This window comes from Schistocerca cancellata, unplaced genomic scaffold, assembly GCF_023864275.1.
Source record: "Schistocerca cancellata isolate TAMUIC-IGC-003103 unplaced genomic scaffold, iqSchCanc2.1 HiC_scaffold_799, whole genome shotgun sequence".
Classification (NCBI taxonomy): Eukaryota; Metazoa; Arthropoda; class Insecta; order Orthoptera; family Acrididae; genus Schistocerca; species Schistocerca cancellata.
The window spans coordinates 5,029,622-5,051,614 of NW_026046810.1; the positions used below are offsets into that span (position 1 = coordinate 5,029,622).

Genomic DNA, 21,993 nt, shown 5'->3' on the forward strand with positions numbered 1-21,993 from the left:
CGCACAATGAGCTTAATAGCTTATGAATCCTAATTGCTGACACGATTAATATGTACAAGAAAGTAAGTTTGGATTTAACAAAGGTAAAAGCCCCAGAGAGATAGATCTAATCATACATTTCAAAACGGAAGCAAAGTTTAAAGAAAGTCACGCAGCCTTCATTGCATTAGGCCACCTTTAAAAAGATTGACAATGTAAAGTAATGCGACATGTGTGAAATCTCGAAAAATACGAGTGAGATATAGAATACAAGCAGATTATATAAATTGCTATATGTACAATAATCAACACGGAACAGCAAACACTGAAGCAAGGAATACTGTCATTAAAAAGGTGCAAAACAAAGACCGAAAAAGTATCGCCAAGGGTTCAGTTTGAACATCAACGAATCGTTTGCGGAATTGAATAAACTTCCAGGAATTTAATTAAAATTGAGGGTGAATGTATTTCATTGATAAAATTCACTGGTGTTATTACCATGTTCACTGAAAGTGAGAAAGAAGTACCCAAGTGGTTGAATGTAATAAACAGCACAGCATTATGATTTAAACTAAAGAAAGACGGAAATATTGGGGAGTAACAGAAATAACATCAGTGTCAAACTTAACATCAAAATTAGGGACCACAAAGTAAATGAATTTGAGTGATTCTGCTACCTGGGAAGCCAATGTACACTGAGGGACAGAGCGAGATTGTTATATGAAGTAATGTAACAGAGGAAAACAGATCATTCCAGGCAAAACAACGCTACTGCAGCCAAAGATAGGCCTCAATTTTGTGATAGAATATCTGAAAATGTACATTTGGAGCACAGTATTGTATGAAAATGAATAATGGATTATGGGAGATAACAGGAAGAGAAGTGACTTGGAGCATTCAAATTGGGATGCAATTAAAGGATGTTGAGAATTAGGTGAATTGATAAGAAAGGAACTGTGGAAAGTGGGATATATCTGAAGACATCAGGGAATAACTGCCATGGTACTGGTGGAAGCAGCAGAGAGTAAAAACTGTAGACAAAGACCAAGATTGTACTACATCCAACAAATAACTGGAGACTTTGGATGAAAATGCTGCTCTGTGGTGAAGAGTCCGACCCTGCACCCCCTCTTCCCAGAAATAAACGATGGGATCTCAGCACTCTAAGTGTGTTGACAGACAGAAATATGATCTACAGTAGACAGTTTCTGCTTTGCATGTCTGTTGTTACTTTGACTACCTGTTATAGCAAAATAAAATGGTACAATCATGTTGGTCCAAACCCTGAGGAGCTTAGGCTTAAGAGACCACCTCTGCCAACTACTGCTTTTGTTTTGATTCTTGATCGGAGTAATTCTTGTTGTTAGCACAAGTTTAATAGAGGGGTCTAGGATCCTTTCTCCTCCTTTGTTTCTACCAACGACCCTAAATTCTCTCATAAATAAATCTGTCTTTACTTGTCCCCTGCTACAGTTTCCAATACACCATGATTTTTAGATGTTTATGTCTCTTTAAATACAGTGTTATGCATCAAGTGCTCTTATAATCCCTCTCTGTGACTGGATTTTCCGTGTGTGACGTCGCCTTACATGCCAGAGTTATTGTTGGATTGGTTTACTGGTTCTGATGGGAATATATCACTGAAATGTTCACAATAGATCACTGCTTTCCCTACCAAACCATTTTATTTGACCTTTCTTTCATAATACAACTTCCTCATTCTGTGGATACTGCCCATTATTCATCTGACCATATGTTATGATTTTCTTTCCATTTCATTTTGCTAACCCTCACTGAATGTAGACTGATCCTTTCCATTTCCTTTCTCTGTTTTTCTACCTTCTGTACAATGTAGTGCCAATGTGTGCGTGCGTGTGTGTGTAGTGAGGGAACTCACTGCATACGAGAGACAGTGGCTTCTCCAGGTGGAGGAGATGTGGGAAGTGCAGCTGCAGCAGGTGTCTGGCGGGGTGCGTTGGCAGTGGTGGTGGTGGCGGTGGCCGTGGTGGCGATAGTGGCGGTGGTGGCAATGGCGGTAGTGGCGGTGACGGCTGGTGTGCTGCACATAGAGCAGAGTGTGAGCTGGCTGGCGTATCCATGTGAGGATGTGGGGGTGGCTCACTACAGCCAGCCCTGCTGAGGGGCCGTGCACACACTGGCAACTGGCAGACGACAGGTGCCGAATGCTGCGATAGCGGTCCAGTTTATACAGATGAATTGCCGTTGAATTAATGACATTCAGATGCACGCCTGAGCTCCCTACAGCAGTTGATGACAACACCATACAACAGGTAGTTCAAAATCAAGTGCAGGATTAAGATACATACAGAATTAGTGGACAGGTCAGCTCATGTACTATCACCCTCCAAATTATCCAAACAGCCTGAATTCCACTCCACCTGATTTGTATGCACCTACTTAATGTTACTGTCTTGCCGTCCCTCTGCTCTCTTTTCTGGTATGGGCGTTTCACTGTTCAAAATGGTTACTGCAAGAGACCACTTGAGAAAACTGATCTGTAAGGCTGTCAGTCCACAATCAGACTAATATCTCAATAATGTCAATACCAGAAAAAGTGTTATTATTAGATGACAGTCTTTAGCACCTGCAAAACTCAAGTTTACTGCAATAAATGACATTTTAGAAACTAACTTTCACCTTGAAATTACGTGACGAAAACGTTTCTTCACACTGACATCCAGGACTCAAATCGAACAACCGTTGTCCCTGTTAACTAAATACCAAAGGTCTTAGATATCGTTTCAGTCACAGGTAAGCTAGCGTGCACGTATCTAAGCGCTGAAATCTTGAAGTTTCACTAAGTTTTGGGTTGGATGGCAATTTGAACCCAGCACTTAATAGGATTGTTAACTAGGCACAATAACACGTTATATATCCAAATTTTTCGTTGTTAGCGAGATGACAACCTGAAACGGTGAGGCAAGTAATTTTGTTCCTTTACTGGGATTTGAATCAAGTACGTATCATTGTTTTCTAGCCACAAACACACGTTAAGCATCTCCTCAGTTGACCTGTAGCGACATGTGCACATGTCTGAACTGGAAATAACGCGACGAAAAGTTCTGTGAGGGGCGGGAATGTGAGCCTGCTCGCAGCATCGTTGCTTACTGCAAACAAGGAGACGTTGATTGTCGAATTCTGTTTCGACAGTTGCTAGGAGTAACATTTTTAACCTGAAATGATGCCTTGAAAACTTTGGTAAGTGATCAAGTCGAAACGAACACCAACCGTCTTTGATGACAAGACATACGCAGACGATAAAATCACAATTACTTTTCTCTTTTGGTTTGATGTGCACGTACTAGCAGTTTAAATAACTCGATCAAAATCTTTGCAGCCAGCCACGATTACGAAAGATGCTAATTACTAAGGGCATACTGCTTGGAAGGATTTCTTACTACAGAACACTTTCGTCACACCATATGCATGATGTTACATTCTGAGGACACAGATTAACCTTTGATTGTACATTTTTCCTCAGGGCCACAAAATTTACTTTTATGAAGTTAAAGCCCAGTGGTTGAAATGTCCATCTGACCATCCTGATTTGCGTTCTGCTTTATTTCCTTAAATCGATGAACGCAAATGCTGAGACCTTTCCTTTGAAAGGGAACTGTAGATTTCCTTCCCCGCATTTGGGAGCTGTAGATTCTGCTTTGACTCTAATGGTCTTGCAGTCGATGGGACGTTTGACCCTAAGTTAATCTCTTTTTTCTTCCTCAACATTTCCTATTGAATTCAAGTATTGCACGAAGGTTAAACGGTCGTATTTCAATACATTTGCCAGTAATCGATTGGACCGTACTGGTAAACTGTCACATCAGAGGAATACTATTCGAAATGAGAAAACTGTTTTCTGATGTGAATTCTTCGCTGCACTTACCACATACACTCACAAAATGTTTAATGCACCGTTTTTGAATGTTGAAACCATCATCCTTGTAACCTTCAAATGTACAACATTCAATACATCACTGCAAAAACCACATACACTCACAAAATGTTTAATGCACCGTTTTTGAATGTTGAAACAATCATCCTTGTAACCTTCAAATGTACAACATTCAAAACATCACTGCAAAAACAGTTTATAAATTCAAATAAGGAATGACGACTGATAAATGTACTTATAGCAGCCTGTATCACACACATCAAACAAAATCTCTACGACCTTATACATGACTCTACTTGTTTCAGTTAATAATGCCCTTTCAGGCTATATGCATCAATGTTGACTGCAACACGAGGAAAAAGTATGCACTTCCTTACGCAGTTGAGTGACACTTTTTTTTAGGCCTCCTTCCACTCCCCTACAGCCTTTGGTAAATTTTTCCACACGGAATTTATCCAGGGGGATCCCCTGTGCTGCATTTACTGAAGACATGCGTCGTCTTTGCCAAGATCAATGGTGTGAATAATAACAGGATAACAACGAATGACCTCCTCAAAAAACTATTTTATTGGATAAACAAAGCTGCTTTGTAGCTTAATATCACCTCATGGTAAAAAAAATACATTACTTTTGAAATTGCAGTAAAAGAACGATACTTCCAGCATAAAAATGGGCCCAGTGTCTGAACATAATAATGACTGTCTATAAATAACTGTCTAAGAATGACAGCAAAGGACTTGGAAGAGCAGTTGAACGGAATGGACAGTGTCTTGAAAGGAGGGTATGAGATGAACACGAACAAAAGCAAAACGAGGATAATGGAATGTAGTCGAGTTAAGTCGGGTGATGCTGAGGGAATTAGAATAGGAAATGAGACACTTAAAGTAGTAAAGGAGTTCTGCTATTTGGGTAGCAAAATAACTGATGATGGTCGAAGTTGAGAGGATATAAAATGTAGACTGGCAATGGCAAGGAAAGCGTTTCTGAAGAAGAAAAATTTGTTAACATCGAGTATAGATTTAAGTGTCAGGAAGTCGTTTCTGAAAGTATTTGTATGGAGTGTAGCCATGTATGGAAGTGAAACGTGGACGATAAATAGTTTAGACAAGAAGAGAATAGAAGCTTCCGAAATGTGGTGCTACAGAAGAATGCTGAAGATTAGATGGGTAGATCATGTAACTGATGAGGAGGTATTGAATAGAATTGGAGAGAAAAGGAGCTTGAGGCACAACTTGACTAGAAGAAGGGAACGGTTGGTAGGACATGTTCTGAGACATCGAGGGATCACCAATTTAGTATTGGAGGGCAGCGTGGAGGGTAAAAATTGTAGAGGGAGACCAAGAGATGAATACACTAAGCAGATTCAGAAGGATGTAGGCTGCAGTAGATACTGGGAGATGATGAAGCTTGCACAGGATAGAGTAGCATGGAGAGCTGCGTCAAACCAGTCTCAGGACTGAAGACCACAACAAACAACATGAATGACATCCTCATAAACCAAATACATCTCTTCTTTTAGTAAAGATATAAACCTCTAGCGCAAAAATTAAGCAGTACAAAATAATTAACTGGTCTTGACACAATGACACACTACTGCAGCAATAAATGCGACAACACTATCCGGAGAACTTTCTGGAAATTTGATTGATACCTGTCGCCGAGTTTATTTTGTATGATCCAGTATTAGTGTAACCATAGACTCGTACAAAATCACAGCTGCTCAGCTAGGGGCCAACACTTCCTGCAGAAATTTCTGCATCATTCCATAATGTCAATAGTGTAGCTGACTGTTATGTGATTTCATTTCAGCGATTACAAAATCAAGTCGGAAGTACGCATTTCACTAGTGGACCAATCGCCATGTAACGTCACAGCGTACGTATTTCAGCTTGAGATGTTGGAGAGTGTTGGTGATGAGCAGGGAGTTCAACTCAGGTATCCCTTTCCGCTGTTTTTGACCCTTTCTGGACTATACAGTTCCGTCCTTTTGTTGTTTCCCCAGCTATACAAATTCTTCAGCGTTTCCATGAAAGACGCAGGTGTGGTTTTAAATAGTGGGTGGGTGCAAAAATTTTCATCAGGTGACTTCAAGTCGTAGCATTTGCACTGCAAATCATCGGTGAAAGGCAATAATAATTTTTTTACATTTCTACATTCATTGTCAACAATAACGATTCGTACCGGTTTTGACTCTCAATCAGGCACAGAAGATTTTATCATATCATTTGCGGTTTATAAATTGCACTTCTAATTACTGGTGAAAAACTATTTCACAGTGAACGTCAATTCATGTGTAGTCATCAGCGGTGACAGTAAGTACGTTGTTAGAATCCCAGTCAGCACAGAACTTTTCCTCGCATAACTTCTAGTTCAGAGACGAGCATATCTCGCTAGTGGTGCAACAAACCAACTGGACAGGCACGGCACTCTTCTGGTTGTGAAGGACATTTTAACTTAATTAACAGGACACATCGATCATCAGACAATGTACACAAAGATTACTGTTACTAAAAAGATTACTGTTAATAAAAACTTTATAGACCTCCTGTCATTTCCCATAGTGTACAGGAGCAGTTTGGAGTAATGTAGAAAAATATATTTAGGTGCGATGTGTTAAATTTTTTTTTCAAGAACGTAATTAATGACTGTAACATGATCGATGTTTCAAACATGAATTTTCATGTTGATGTCTATTGAACAAAAGATAAACACACTGAATGGTTTACAGTACAGGCTATAAGTTCATTGGAGTTGGTTGAGGGAATGCAAGTAGCGTCATCTCAAACACAAGGTTACCAGTGTGTCAAATACCACACAAAATATTACCTAAGTACTAGAATCTATCTGAAAAATAAATGACGGTTTATCAGTGTTAATGGCTACTAGACTTGTATGGACACATGTAACTGTAAGATGGTGCAGAAAAAAGGGATTGTTGGTCTCAGAAACTCTTTCATGTTCAGACTATGAAAGGTGGAATAGCAACAGTAATAGGTGGGGTAGATAATATCATAGGTAGTGCCACAGTGGAATGCAAGTCTATGGTGTTCACTGGGTGGCTACAGAAATCCATAGAGCAACTGAAACAGGCAGAGAGGCGTGGGGTACCGATTCATCAAAGACTCAGTAAAGCATGGCACAGAAGGGAATGTATCCAAGTACTGTGTGAGCTTCATATAGCGGCTGAATAGAGAGGAGAAGGAAATGAGGTGGGAAGTCTCAGTTTTATGGAACGAACTGGAACCACCACGAGGACTGGTTTGTGTTCCTGTGAGGTGGTCCCAGGCTGCAAGAGATGTGAGCAGCCATACACTGGAGCACCGATGCTTACTTCACCAGGTTTTCTGATCATCTTCCATACAAGACCTGACAGCGAACCATTATTCTGTCATATAATGTTCCTTTAGAGAAATTCAAAATCTTCCATGTACTGCCTGGATTTGGAGAGAACAAAGAATTATGTTGGGGAGGTTACTGGCATATGGCTTGCATGAAGAAAGAAAGTGACAGAGAACGAAGCTGTAGTACTGAGGTGTGAACAGCGATTACTCTGATATTCTCCTTTACTACACGAAGAAAATTCCGCAGATCAACATCAGCTGTCGAAAACTGTAAATATGTTGCCGCCCTCCTCGAACCGTTGTGCAGTACACTTCCTTGCTCGAGGTGTCGGCCAGAAGTGACGTACTTGGTCGTCGTCTTCATGCAGCGTGACACTATTCAGAGGTGTCTCATTGGCATCAGCCACAGAGGCACTGAACAACTCTAAACGCTGCTCTATGCGAACAGGCTCACAGCAACCCATAAGAGCTGACGGCTGCAAACTACACACATCACTGTGTTTGAGGCCGGGTTGGGCAGTACAGCTTTGTGTGCACAGCGGAATGCGTGATGCTGCATTCACACAGTGAATGTATCCTATTCTCCTGACACTTGATGCCAAAACCTAAAGAACAACTTTTCCTACACGTGTAGTTCGACAGATAAATGTCTACAAATTGGTTGCTTACAATTGGTTGCTTACTGATACTTCTCGAGTGACGGTTCATAAAAAGTGGTCCATCACCAGCCAGTGGCAGTATCGTCACATCTTTGCTGTGTTAGACTGATGCCATTGGTGAATACCTGCATATCTTTAATAATACCTTTTTAAATAGTTACGGTTTTCTTTCAGCACATTTTATTTGCGCGATAAGCTCCAGAAGGGGGGGAGGCTTCATTTCCATAATTATTTCTACACGGCGATTTTACTTGAACCGGCAATCGTTCGAAGTGGACATCTACCCAGATGTCAAGAAGGTTGTGAAGAACTGTGAGCAGTACATTATTCAACTAGATATTCTCTTCACTTCTGTTCTTCAAGAAAACAACATTATTTTATTGCAGGAATCTATATTATTCGTCATTTAACCCATAGTTGTGCATGTAGCCTTGCAGGAGTTGTTTCACACAGGGAATCCACCATCTATTACAACCTAGAGGGTATTTCTGCGAAACATTGGGAACCAGGCCTACTCAGCCTGCAACTCATTCCCAACACTTCTCAAATAGTCCAACAGGACGACATCCGACAACCACACACAGCACGATATGTCAGAGCCAGCCACAGAGAATATACTTTCCCTTCAACTAACAGCCGGCCGCGGTGGCCGAGCGGTTCTAGGCGCTACAGTCCGGAACCGCGCGACTGCTACAGTCGCAGGTTCGAATCCTGCCTCGGGCATGGATTTGTGTGATGTCTTTAGGTTTAAGTAGTTTTAAGTTCTAGGGGACTGATGACCTCAGATGTTACATCCCATAGTGCTCAGAGCCATTTGAACCATTTGTTTTCAACTAACACGTATACTATCATTTTGTAGCAGAAGTCACTGAACCTCCGCATTGCAGATGGTACTGATAATAGTAGATAACCACTCGATGATACAGTTTCTGGACAACGAGGTCTAATTTTCGCTGAAGAATTTCTCAGTTTGTCCTTACACTGACTGTGGAGACTGTGTGCATTAGATCCCGAGACTGGACATTTGAATAAAATGGGATATCACTATCTGCTTATTGGATTTACGTTGTTTCATTAGTAACAGTCGCTGAAGAATCGATTTTAAAACAGCAATTCGAAATAGTTTTGTAGAAGTCGAGAATTAACATGAGCCAGGTACCGACAATGTTTTTGCTGATCTTCTGTGGGAGCAATGAATGTGAAAGTTTGGCTCGATACTCTTATGTGTTGTACAAGTGAACGAGGGAAACTGTCCACAAATCTTAAAACAGACATTTGAATTTCCATCAATAGAAGAATGACTTAAAAAGAGAGAAAGTAATGAACATTTAAGGTAGTTGTCCAGCGGAAATATTAACTTCATTTCCTCAAAAAGGCCAAGCCACATTTTAAGAAACTCAGTCTGGATTTATAAAAAAGTGTGGGGTTGGTGGTGGTTACATGGAGCACACACACACACACACACACAGAGACACACACACACACACACACACACACACACACACACACACACACACCACGCTGCCATCACACTGCTCCAGCGACAGCCGAGTACCTCCAGACTGGAGAACAGCAGCCGCCACGTACGCAAACAGGGGTCGCCAGAAGCGGCCACGCCCTTAACACAGCCGAAAGTGTTCATCCGTGACTGTTTAAACGTCGACGGACGCGGAAAACTAGACAGAGGAGGTGCGACAAATGCAGGAAGACTGCCGTCGAAGCCTCACAAAGGCACCACATCATCAGGGTACAAGAAGCTATGAGGCTGTCAATCTGCTGATTTGTTCAGGTAGATGAACAAATGTCAACTTGACAGGGGATGACGATAAATACCTTACGTCGGTAGCTCTGCCAACTTGACTACACGATCACTGGAAAGACAAGTGTGTGAATTTTACCCACGCAACTGCTTGTCTTTGTGCCTTAGGTTTAAATCGTCGACCTGGTAACCACCTCCTATAGCTGCAGACAAAACAGAATCTCAGGAGGAATGTTAGTTCTCTTATCTGTTGAGACATAAAGGGCTCCTGGAAACCATAACTGGCGAATCTGTCAATGGGGAAAGAACCAGAGGAACACAGCGGTTGGAATGAGAGAGACATGGAGACTGGAGATCCACTGTCAAACAATCTCTGGACTGCACATTACACACACACACACACATATATATATATATATATATATATATATATATATATTAAATGGACGCTGCTTTCTTGTTCTCCATATGGGTAATTAACATAACAGCAAAAAAATTATAAACATAGGAAACTGTTTCTGTCTCAGTGCCAGATCACATGTTCTTCAAGACACTCATAAGGAACTCGCAAACTTGCGACCAATGATAATTTTCTGACTCAATATCTCATAGTTTCCAGTGACGGGCTATGCCTGTTCAGCAACACTACTGCTGTAACGAAGGACCCAGTTGATCGACTGGACGTTAGAACGTGTGGTTTAGTTTACTGGAGGTACCATTAGCTCTATTAGCACAGGACGTTGGCGTTTAATGCCATGTTGTACTAATTTCCAATTAAGATAATTGTGTCACATAGACATTACACACAAACGAAAGTAGTTCTGAGAGATGACTAGCAGGTATTGTACCAGTTTATAACTTTGCTGTCCATCTCGTGTGACTTCCTTCACAGAGTCAAAGTCATGTTACCTGAGGGGTTTGTTTATGTTCGACATTTTCTTTTTTTTCTACACTTGCACAGTTAATGCTTCGATCTAGGATTGTGATTACACCAAGACAACCCACACATGTATCTGGAACACTGGAATGTTTGCAAGTGGGTAAACTGACAGAGTGATTGTGAGCTGTCTTATCGATTTGGTGTCACTTTTCGACTGTTCTACAGTGTGAGTCATTCTACAGTCCAGACTTATTTCGACAATGTGTGTAAGGCACAGTATCTAAATCAAGCTTGTTTTTCTCGGGAATCCTTAAAACAATTATGCAATTGAAAAAGTTCTGTGTTTGCAGCATTTGTAAGACGCTGAGACTATCACTGATTAATATCACCCCAGCCCGTATAAATCATCAACTGTAAAACGATAAAGGTATGTAATTTTATATAAAAATTTCTCGCGCATGCCTTACAATCAATTCCAGAAAATTTTTGAGGCCGTGCTGAAAAGCAACACCTCCGAATTTTTTCATCTGTTTTCAACATCGGCTGAGGTATGACACGACAAAGATGTCCCTCGGTCGACTTTCCCACCTCGCTGAGCAACGTGACAACTTTCGAACTTTTAACACTGCAGCGCCTCAGCAATCGTGAATAATTTAATGATTATAAAGAATGCGCCTCGAAGGCAAATAGAATCCGGTTTCTGTTTGCAATCGAGGCGGATTCTTTATATTCACTGAATGTTACAGGCCTCTAGCGGTAGAGGGCTCTGACTTGCAGCGTGTGACACGGCGCAGTGCTACCTAGCTATGTTAGTGCGTGAGAGACGGTGTGCTGTGGTTCAGTGTCTGACTGCAGAAGAGTCTGCCCACACGCGGAGCGAGCTCTCCTTCAGGGTGGCGACGCCAGGCCTCACACGGGCGCTGCGACATTTGCGACCAGCCGACGCCACGAGTTTACTCTGTACAGTCCCGACTTGGCGCCATCCGATTTTCAGCTGTTGGCGAAATTTAAAGAAACGGCGTTTGGTGTTGAGGTTGGGTTGTGTTGGGCCCTCAACTGCTCGGTCATCAGCGCCCTTGCAAAGTCCCAACATTTCACACAGTCCAATTCCTTTACTCAGCCACTGTCACGACTGATGTTGATTATGAAGTGACGAGGACAACACGAATACAAAGTCCCCAGGCAGAGGAAATTCCCAACCCGGTCGGGAATCGAGCCCGGGTCCCCGTAATCCAGAGGCAGCAACGCTAGCCACTAGACCACAAGGTGCGGACTCTGGTAGTGGTGAAGCAGTGCGTGGAGAGGTGAGGTTGTGGGTTCGTCAAGAAACTCAAACATTCTACAGTGACGGCATCGAGAAACTGGTCTCTTGTTGGGAGAAATGTATTCGTCACAAGGGCGGCCGTGTTGACCAATAGATACGTAGACATGTATGTAGATATGTAGAATGTTAATAAAGTTTTGATTTACTTAAAGCGCTTTAATAGTTTTCAGATAAATAAAAATTCAGATGCATTACCTTTCGCTAGCACTAATATTCGCAATTTCAAATTTTACTTTCCCATTCGTTTTCATGCGTTTTATTAATGTATTAATAAATACAATGTCTGGAGTATTATCCCGGTCTATTTGCAGTGTAAGCAACATACAAAATGAACAAAACTAAAAAGATTGGACGTAGAGACTCGACAACAGGACCTTCGGATTATCTCTCTGGCCTCTTTCTGCTGCGCCAATTGCTTTCTGGGAATTTTACTGACATAAATGACTCACTCCTCGTCTGACCTTCACCATAAAACCTAACATTTGCTAAACGCTTGCCATTCTGCAGCCCCCATTTACGTCACTTTCACTTGCGGCCGAGCCCCGCACAGACTATACATGTGGAGGGAGTCGGTGTCGACGGGCAGGTGAGCCGCCCTCGTGAGCGTTGGGTAGAGACCTGTATGAGAGTGGTTTTTTTTTCCTTTATTGTTATTTTGACACCTGATACGGTAGGCCAGCAGCGGCATATTACGCCGCTCTTCGGCCACATATATGACTAATGATACAAAAGGAGACAATTGCAGAACAGACATGGTGGATATAAAAAACGAAGGCATACAAAATTAAAACACATGGAGCCGTACACGGCCACAGTGTCCAAAATAAAAATGTTCAGAAACGTGGACACACACAGAGAAGACAGAGATGACACACACAAACTATGGAGCACAAACGATGAAACACTGGAACACGAACACGGCGGCACACATAAACACTAGGCGACAATCTCCGGCCAGCGAAAGTTCTCTATACGTGTACGGGTCTGGGGAGCTGCCAGAAAGGTGGAAAGGTGGGGAGGAGGGAGAGGGGATGGTGTAGATGCCAGTGGCAGAGGCGATGGGAGGGGGAGGAAAGAAGGTAGGGGGGAGGGGAGGCCCGGGGGAGAGGAGGGTGGGAGGAAGGGAGAGAGTGTGCCCTTTGGGAAAAAGCACAGGGTGGGGGGGGGGGTTGGGCTCTGAGCACTATGGGACATCTGAGATCATCAGCCCCTAGAACTTAGAACTACTTAAACCTAACTAACCTAAGGACATCACACACATCCATGCCTGAGGTAGGATTCGAACCTGCGACCATAACAGTAAGGGGTTCCGGACTGAAGCGCCTAGAACCGCTCGGCCACCCCGGCGGGCGGGGGTGGGGGGAGGATGGGGATTTTCAAAGTTGGTAGGAGGCGTAGATGGAGGGGAGGAAGGCCTCATCTGGGATGGGGAGTCGGTGGAAGCCACCTTGGGTATGCGAGAGAGCGCCACCAACCTTTTATGTGCGGATTGCCGACAATCGGCGGCTGCTATTGGTCGGCTGAGGCGAGTGGAGGGAGGCAGCCATTTTGAGCCTAAGCAATACGTGAGCGTAAGTGGCAAATCTGAATTAACTAGCCGATATTTACAGGTGTTGGAAATATATATATTGTTTGTGTATTAAATTAAGATCTTAACGTGGCATTTTCCACTGTTCTATAGTGAAAATGCCGCAATCCTGTGCTGTAAATTGTTATACGAAACCAGTCCGAGGTAGCAAGCTTTTCCGAATTCCACATGGCGCGAAAGCAATGCGAAAAGACGCAAACTGTGGCTACACCGTATTGAAAGAAAACATACATTTCCATAAGAAACAGCTAAATTGTGTGAGATAAGGAAACTTATCTTTGCAGCAGATGATTATATGAATTACAAAGCACAATGGAAGAGTGCAAGTACACCTCAGCCGCCGGCATGGTAACTCAGTGTGTTCGGTCAGAGGGTTAGCTCCCCTCTGTAATAAGAAAAAACTGAGTTAATGGGTCAACGACGAACATAAACGGGTGTTTTAGGACGTCCGCCCCGAACAGATGCACCGAACGAAGACGAACAAAAGAAAAAAGAGATTTAATAAGAAAAAGTCGGTATAGCATTTCATTTATGATATGTGAGTCCTGGGTTCAGTTTCACCTGAAAACCAAAAAAAAATTTTTTCACTTTATACATTTTTGTAGTAATATTTATGTAGAAATAGCTCTAAATGCATTAACAAAGTTATTGATAGTATTAATAAAGCTACATCCACATCATTTTTACAATAATGCCTACGATCACCATTGAATAAGAGGCAGAACCTGAAAATCAAATCTTCAAATACGGATGTACTTCATGTATATGAAATTTGAAAAGGTTTATTTTGTTAGTTATTCATAGTGCCATCTTTACTTCTTTACAGGTATTAGTTTTGAACTTTATTTAACAGTGTAATTTGGATTGTCATTTTCAGCTTCAATTCATATCGGATCAGTTTGAAGCAAATCGTAAGGATGGTGTTAAAAAACTGAAATCTAATGTAGTACCCACTATATTTAGCTATCGTCCTCAAATTAAGGGACGAAAGCCACCAAAGGACAGGGGTGTGCAAAGGGAACCAGAGTGCACTTACACTACACAGACAGAGCCAGGTACTGTTTAAATATATATATGTAACTAAAGACAGACTTATCTATCTTATTCACTACTAACTTTTTATGAAACTTAAATTTGTCGCATTGTAGTTCGACAAAACATTTTTTTGTTATTATTATTAATACTATTTCTTTTCAGGTAATGAGCAAGTTTGCATACTTCCTCAAGAAGTTTTCCCGGATGTTCACAGTTCTGACGTCGGATTGCCTCCTGAGAATGACACTGAAACGGAACTGGAAAGATTGAAAAGGAAAATCCACTTATTGCAGAAGCAACTACACAGTGCGAATGGTAAAATTGGTACAATGGCTGCATGTGTGAAACCTTTTTTAAACGACGATCAGATCTCGGCACTGCAGAAAAAAAACTATGCGAGGGGCAAAGTGCTCACCAGAAACTATTAAGAAGGCTTTGAAAATTCGATTAGCTTGTGGAAGCGTTGAACACAATCCGGTAAGAGAACTGGGACAACCATTACCAAGCGAACGAACTCTATAAAGGAAACCTGAGTCTCTGGCAATCAGCCCAGGTATTTTGGAGGATATCGTATCCGCTCTGAAAGTGAAGGTAGACACCACGAATCCTTTTGAAAGACATGTTGCAATAATGATGGATGAGGTAAGTCTCACGCCAGGCCTAAATTACGACATTTCACCGAAATTCGTAATTGGCTATCCAACACTTCCAGCAGCTAATGGTTCGTATGAAAAACATGCTTGTCACGCCTTGGTATTTATGCTTGGTGGTCTAAGTATGCGACGGAAACAAATAATTGGTTACCATTTCACCAGGATCTCAATTTCAGGTAAAGAACTTAAGTCTTTCCTGTGGCAATTAATTGTGAAGTGTGAAGCGATTGGTCTGATGGTAGAAGTTATTGTATCAGATATGGGTAGACAAAATCAGGCACTGTGGGGTGAATGTGGTGTTATTGCTGGTCGTCATAATGAAACAAAGAATTTCTGCCAACATCCATTTACTCCAGAGTGGAATCTGTACTTCATGCCTGACGTAGCTCATATCTTGAAGAATGTAAGGAACACCTAACTAATTCCGACCACTTTATCCTACCACGGCAAGCAATTGCAGACAATAATTTGACGGGACCGGTAGTCTCGATTGAGCCTATCAAGAAACTGTACAAATTTGACAAGGAAAAGAAATTAAATATTGCTTGGGATTTAAAAGATAATGGCCAGGCCATTATGATAAAATTAAGGTTGGTGCTGCTTACGCACTTTTAAATCACAGCCTTGAAGCAGTGTTACATTATGCAATAGAGGAACATGTACTTGAAGATTCTGCCACGTCAACAGCGTTTTTCATAGCCACAATTTTCCGTTGGTTTAAATTAATGACCTGAAGGAGCAGGAAAACTGCCATGAGTAGAACCGTTGAGGACATACACAATGATGTTGTACAGTTCCTTAGGAGTGTCATCTCGCTGTTTGAAAATTTGAAAATTGGAAACAGGGGTATCTGGAAACCTGTACAATCTGGAGTTATTCTAGCAACATGCACAGCTATTAATGTCCAGGATTATCTTCTGAACGAAGCAGGTTTCCAGTGTGTTCTGTTGTGCAGGCTATCACAGGATTCTCTGGAAAACCTTTTCAGTATGGTTCGAGCCAGTAATCCTGTTCCAGATTGTCTCAGTTTCAAGATGATACTGCGGCTTATTGCTGTGTCACAGTATTTTCGTCCCAGTCGCCGTGGAAGTTATCAGACAGAAGATGGTGAATTTCTTGTCGACTACTTGGAACACAGACGGACGTACGACGAAGCAGAAGGCACAGACGATGCAGACTTGCTTGCAAGTGCGAATTCAGACGTAAGCGATGTTGAAGAAATGCCACCTGAGGAAGCACAGTCTCTACTTTATTTAGCAGGCAGAACAACAAAGCAAGTGCAGAAAAAGTATTTGCTTTGCGAAGCGTGCCGAGAATCACTTTCAGCAAAGGAGAAATCTGGATGTGAAGCAGTACGAAGACTCACTGAACTAAAAAATTATACAGCTCAAGACAGCTTGGAATGCATTTCCCAAGAAATATTTGGCATTATTGAGATGACAGATGAAGTCTTTCGTGTGGATGAAAAACTGTTCCTGGAAGCTAAGTTGTCCCTCCAAGCACTGGAGGCAGTTGCACAGAAGTCATTCGAGGAACTCATTCAGTATATTCCTTCTTCTCACAGTGTCGTGGACAGAGTTGTACATGAATTTTTGAAGACTCGAATTTACGTTCTTCTGAGGAAATATAACTGCCAGATGCAGAAGGAAGCCACAGAAAAGTGCAGTAGTAGAAGTATTGGTATGAGAAATGTAGCAAAGGTATTTTAAGAAGAAGAAATTTATTGTCTTTTACATGTTTTAGCTAAATTGATGCACCGGGAATTTGTAATTTTGTGTTTCTTTTTATTTTTAATTACAAATAACTACCATCATTTGTAACAAACAAGCATTAAAAATATGCAAATCGAAGTATGCATTTGTAATTTAATATGTACTGTAAGTCATGTGTGTACCTCAGAGACGTTGACTGGACTCTATCGTTTGAGCATGTAATACTTTTCACAAAGGTCAGCGTGAGAAAAAAATTACTGCTAGCTATATTTATAAGCGTTTATATCTGACAGGGGAACCTCCCCATCGCACCCCCCTCAGATTTAGTTATAATTTGGCACATTGGATAGGCCTTGAAAAACTGAACACAGATCAATCGAGAAAACAGGAAGAAGTTTTGTGGAACTATGAAAAAAATAAGCAAAATATACAAACTGAGTAGTTGATGGGCAAGGATGGCAACATCAAGGATAATGCGAGCCCAGGAGCACCGTGGCCCTGTGGTTAGGGTGAGGAGCAGCGGAACGAGAGGTTCTTAGTTCAAGTCTTCCCTCGAATGAAAAGTTTACTTTCTTTATTTTCGCAAAGTTATGATCTGTCCGTTCGTTCATTGACGTCTCTGTTCACTGTAATAAGTTTAGTTTCTGTGTTTCGCGACCGCACCGCAAAACCGTGCGATCAGTAGACGAAAGGACGTGCCTCTCCAATGGGAACCGAGAATATTTGATCGCAAGGTCATAGGTCAACCGATTCCTCCACAGGAAAACACATCTGATATATTCTATACGACACTGGTGACGGCATGTACGTCACATGACAGGAATATGTTGTCGACCCACCTAACTTGCACACTTGGCGAATGGGTAAAAAGATTCTTCTACGTTGCCCGATTTAGGTTTTCATGTGGATGTGATAATCACTTCCAAAAAAGTGATGAAAACATAAGAGTTTGTCACATAAACTGCAACAAATGAATGCAACAGTTTCACAGTCGCACAGTTTTCCCTGTGCTCTGTCAAAACATATGTTTTTAACGTTTTCAAATTTTTCCGTGTGTAGACTGTCAAATCCTGCATATGTCCAAGCAAATATGAACATGTCCTGGAATTTTGGAGAGCGAAGTTGATTATGTGTGAGTGCCTGAACTCTGATAATTGTCTGAAAATAAAAAATTAAAGTTTTCACTCGAGGGAAGACTTGAACCAAGGACCTCTCGTTCCGCATCTGCTCACGCTAACCACGGGACCACTGCGCTCCTGAGCTCACACTATCCTTGATGTTGCCTACCTTGCGCATGGACTACTCAGTTTGTATATTTTGCTTATTTTTTCATAGTTCCACAAACTTCTTCCGGTTTTCTCGATTGATGCGTGTTCAGTTTTTCAAGGCCTATACACTGTGCCAACTTATAACTAAATCTGAGGGGGGTGCGATGGGGAGGTTCCCTTGTCAGTGAGAGAGCAGCAAATTTTCACTAATTTTCCCAGTAGACGCCGAGTTATCAAGGATGTAACGATTAATAACGATAGTTATTTGTTCACTTGACGCACTGTCGTATTCAGGCGAATTTTACAGTTCCGTCCACAGGGCTGCCCTTGCGCAGTAGGCCTAAAATGGCGGCGGCCGGCAGGTTGGCCGTACTCTCCCGTGTAGAGGGCTCCAGCGTGGCGCTGGCAGGCGCGAATGACGGACATTTGCCACGCCGGGCATTTGCCACGCCGGACATTCGCCACACTCGCCCCTTCGCCAGGTAGCGATCCCTCAGGTAAGGGACGCCCTTCCTCGTACTTCTTCTGTCCGCTTTCAAACCGCCGCCTCAACATCTTACTGGATACGACCAGCACGTAAGGGACCTTCTTCTTCGACATCTCGGCCAAATACAGACCTCCTTTTCCGAAATCGAAATATTTATAACTTTTGGGAAACGAAAGCAATACCGACGATTATGCCAGTATGTAATTAGTTCTGCCAAGAATAAATATAGATCCCTCTGTCTGTACGGTAGCTTCCTTTCACGCTTACTGATCGCGATGGAAACAGTCCATCGGCAGGGGAGCAACAAGAAAGGAACGATGTAAAGAGAATGCGAATTTATGCTAATCATTTCTTTTTTATCACTGCATTTGTGCCTACTTTAATTACTACAACTGCATGCCCAAAAGACAATAAGTAAAGAAGAAATGGGTATGTGAATGTGGGAAAAGAAGAACGACATACTCCATATTAATTTACTCTCTAAAACGCGATATCCCTTGCGGTGAAACATTAGATAATAAAGTGTAGGGGGACAAAGTTCAAAACATGACTGAAAATACGTTCACTAAATAGAGATAAGAACATCTATGATTGACATGTCATCTAAAGCCGACGTACATTTTTAAAATGTTAGAAATAGGGAAATGAGCCGGCCGGTGTGGCCGAGCGGTTCTAGGCGCGTCAGTCTGGAACCACGAGACCGCTACGGTCGCAGGTTCGAATCCTGCCTCGGGCATGGATGTGTGTGACGTCCTCAGGTTGGTTAGGTTTAAGTAGTTCTAAGTTCTACGGGACTGATGACCTCAGATGTTAAGTCCCATAGTGCTCAGAGCCATTTGAACCATTTTTGAAGGAAATGAAGTAATACAGAACGCTATGCTTGTAACGTACATTGTTGTTCTACATTCTTTAGCTCTGGTATTTACAGGGTCACAGAGAAAGCATCCTAGGTTTTCGCGGGAAAAGCTGTAATGGTAATGATCTCCACTACAACAGAAACAAGAAGCACAACTTAAGGAAAAATAATGTAATGTGCGTTCCAGCTCACAAGTGACATTGAAGCAGGTAGTTCCTGTGACTTAGTATGGACAGAGGTTATATTGGACAACCGGAATAAATTAATAACTGGCTCCTTTTACTGACCGCCGGTCTCAGATGAAACAGTTGCTGAAGAGTTGAAAGAAAACTTGAGTCTCACCACAAACAGGTACGTTACTCATACAATTATAGTTGGCAGTGACTTCAATCTACCTTCCGTATGTTCACAAAAATACATTTCCAGACCACATTGTAGATATAAAACAACTTCCGTAAATGTTCTAAATGCTTTTTTAAAATTATTTTGAACAATTAGTTCACGAGGCCATTCAAATTGTAAATGGTTACGAAAACACACTTGTCCTCTTAGCCACAAATAATCCTGAGCATCACGACGGATACAGGAATTAGTGAACACACAGTCGTAGCGAGGCTCAATTCCGTAACAAAGAAATTCACCAAAACTAAACGCGAGATATATCTATTTATAAAAGCAACTAAACATTCGGTTGACTTCTTAGTGACAGTCTCCAGTCCTTCCAAACTATGTAGTGAAGACCATATATGGCTGAAGTTGAAAAAAATAGTATCAACAACACTCGAGAGATTCATACCAAATAAATTAATAAGATACGGAATTGATCCCTCATGGTACACAAAACACGACAGAATGCTGCTCCAGGAGCACCGAAAAAGGCAAGTATAATTTAGACGAACGGAAAATCTACAAGATTGGCGAAGTTTTTCTGAGGCTCGAAATTCGGTGTCCATTTCAATGCGAGAGGCATTTAATAGTTTGCACAACGAAACTCTCTCTAGAAATGTGGCGGAAATTGCCGATAGATTTTGGTTCTATGTTAAGTAAACCAGTGGAAAGGGTCAGTAAGCGATGGGGAGGAGGAGGAGAGGGAGACAAGAGACCAAAACCTTCGGAGCAGGTAAACTCGTGGCAAATGTCCGCCGTGGCAAACGTCCGCACACTGGCAGGCGCACCGCCGCGCGGGATTAGCCGAGCGGTCTAAGACGCTGCAGTCGTGGACTGTGCGGCTGGTCCCGGCGGATGTTCGAAGTCTCCCTCGGGCGTGTGTGTGTGTGTTTGTCCTTAGGATAATTTAGGTGAAGTAGAGTGTAAGCTTATGGACTGACGACCTTAGCCGTTAAGTCCCGTAAGAACTGACACACATTTGGACATTTCTGCAGACGCGCAACCGGCTGGCAGGCGGCAGCAGCGCCGCTACTCACCCTGCAGGCGGAGCGGAGCGGAGCGACGCGAGGCGAGGCAGCGCCCGTGGCGGCAGCCGCTCTTATACACCTGCCGCGTGACGTCACGCCGGCCGGCTTATCTGCCGCGTGAGCACGCTTGCGCAATCCGCCCTTCGGTTCCCAGATGCACGTTCCATTCCCACAGGGTGTGATATGTCGCAATACACTCGATAACTGGATTAAACTCGACACCCTCGAGATTGAAAATTTTGTTTCTGTTTCAGTTTGAACGACATCAAACAGAACCTTTCGGCACTCGATGTAGAAAATGTTTCAAATGGCTCTTAGCAGTATGGGACTTAACTTCTGAGGTCATCAGTCCACTAGAACTTAGGACTACTTAAACCTAACCAACCTAAGACATCACACACATCCATGCCCGAGGCAGGATTCGAACCTGCGACCGGAGGAGTCGCGCAGTTCCTGACTGTAGCGTCTAGAACCGCTCAGCCATTCCGGCCGGAGACTAGATGTAGAATGGCCGCTATTGTATCACAAATGAATGTCAGTCCGTTCTGCCTCATTCCAGTGAGTATCATGCCACGAAACGGACTCCCGAAATCTATTATAGTTTTTTTGACATAAGATTGAATACTTTCCCTGCTGATGGAATTTCTACAGCTGGAAGAAATCTGATTAAGGACAGTTCTTGTTGATCTACTGCGTGATAACGAGGATACACGATTAAAGTTTGTAGGTGATTTGGGGTGTACAGGGCGCCACATTCAGTTCACGGAGCTGCCATCTCTGCCGTCAGCAGTCGCTCTACTGTGGCTGGCCAGCAAGCTGAACCCAGCTCAGGCGGCAGGTGCGGCACGTGCCTCCACGGTGCTTCAGCTGTGAGCCAGACGCCGCCGCAGTAGCTGCCAGGTGGTAGCGTCCCAGCCTCACAGCAACCTTATGGTACCTGCTGGACGATACATTGTCAATCACTGACCCTTCCCCTCTTCCTGTTCCACTCGAGAATGCTTCAAGGGAGCAATCTACGTCTACATCTACGTCTACGTCCATACTCCGCAAGCCACCTGACGGTGTGTGGCGGAGGGTACCTTCAGTGCCTCTATCGGTTCTCCCTTCTATTCCAGTCTCGTATT

At 42.6% G+C, this 21,993-nt stretch overlaps 1 protein-coding gene across 1 annotated transcript in view; it reads right to left on the reverse strand.

Annotated features, from left to right (window-relative positions):
* Positions 1 to 20,910, reverse strand: part of LOC126143444 (ankyrin repeat domain-containing protein 65-like) — a 31,763-nt gene extending 10,853 nt beyond the window's left edge. The window contains exon 1 of the mRNA XM_049915373.1: positions 20,879 to 20,910. The gene's annotated coding sequence lies outside the window, so the exon portion shown is untranslated. The remainder of the gene's footprint in view (positions 1 to 20,878) is intronic.
* Positions 20,911 to 21,993: the final 1,083 nt, after the last annotated feature.